Raw genomic sequence first — 1378 nt, forward strand, 5'->3', positions numbered from 1 at the left:
TTTTTTTAGAGAATTTTACACAGCAGACATGTAATCAACCCAAATTATGGCCTAAATACATCCAAGGTTTAATATCTGCAAAGAACAAATAATGGTGGAAAGTAACTGAGCAATCAAGTACTCGAGTACTGTACTGCACTACAACAGTGACTGCATGGTGTAGTGATTAGCACATTTTCTTTGTATGTGAAAAAGTCCCTTGTTCAAAACTGGAGGAGACACAATCCAGCCTTAGAGCGTCAGAAGCTTGTGCGCTGCGAGTGCTGGTCCCGAGCCAGAATCAATTCAATCCAGTTTTCTTCATATAACCTAAAATAAAATCAGCAGTCACATTAAGGTGATTTATATTGGGTCAGAAGGACATACTGCGATACTGTCAAATCAGAAAACTACTGTAAAATCTAATAAATGTATTTAGCCTCAGAGTGAAGAGGGACATGTGATTTTACTGTTAGAAACACTGAGTTTGCCCAATCACCAATTTTTACACTTTCTTGCTTTAAAGACATTAAGAAGGGGTGTGACGCTTTCCTCTGATGATAGAGACTTGGTAGTAAAAAAGTACGGCGTCTGCTATTTCAGGCTATTTGGTCAGTGTACAGTGGATTTCAGATACTGGCTTGGATTTATATAGTGTTGTTCTCTTGTTGCTGACCACTCAGAGCACTTTGGACCACAAACCCCCATACAATGCTGTGCATACTTGAAGAACTTTATCTTTTTAACATCCACGGCCATCTTAGAATCATCAGGTAACCTAACAGATGTCTCTGGACTGCGAGGTGGTGGGAATACCCGGGGGAAACCTGGGTATTTCCACCACCGCTGTGTCTCAGGCAATCGGTGGTTAAATGGATGAATGGATCCTTTTTTGTTAATGGCTGCTGTTCAGATTCAGCATTATTATCGACTGGTTTGGGTTTGATCCCGTACAAAAAGACAGACATAAAATTGTTAGCATTTTATCAGAACTTTTGAGAAACTTTTCATCAAATAACCTTTTAAAAGTCCCCAAAAACAAAAATGTCCACTAAAGCAAAGAGCAAGGATTAGATAAGGTCCCCAAACTTAATGTTCTCACCCATTAATCACCTCGAGATCTCTGAGATTTATCTTCTGCCCCTTTGTCACCACAAGGCTGGAAACAACAACACTTGAATAATAAAATGTACATAAAAGTAATATATTAGTCACAGAGGCTATTTCTATACAGACTCAGTTACTCAGTTTGATGATATTTGTTAAAATGTGCTTACATATTTGTAATACACACCCATGCACAATATTTTAAGATTCATAGATTAAAAACGTCTTTAAATAATTCTTTAGGTCACTGGTTTGACACCAAACCCTAAAAATGAGCTTCTCAGTCCTAATC

The sequence above is a fragment of the Pundamilia nyererei genome, unplaced genomic scaffold (genome assembly GCF_000239375.1).
Source record: "Pundamilia nyererei isolate P.nyererei 1_Seehausen unplaced genomic scaffold, PunNye1.0 scaffold00122, whole genome shotgun sequence".
NCBI classification, from domain to species: Eukaryota; Metazoa; Chordata; class Actinopteri; order Cichliformes; family Cichlidae; genus Pundamilia; species Pundamilia nyererei.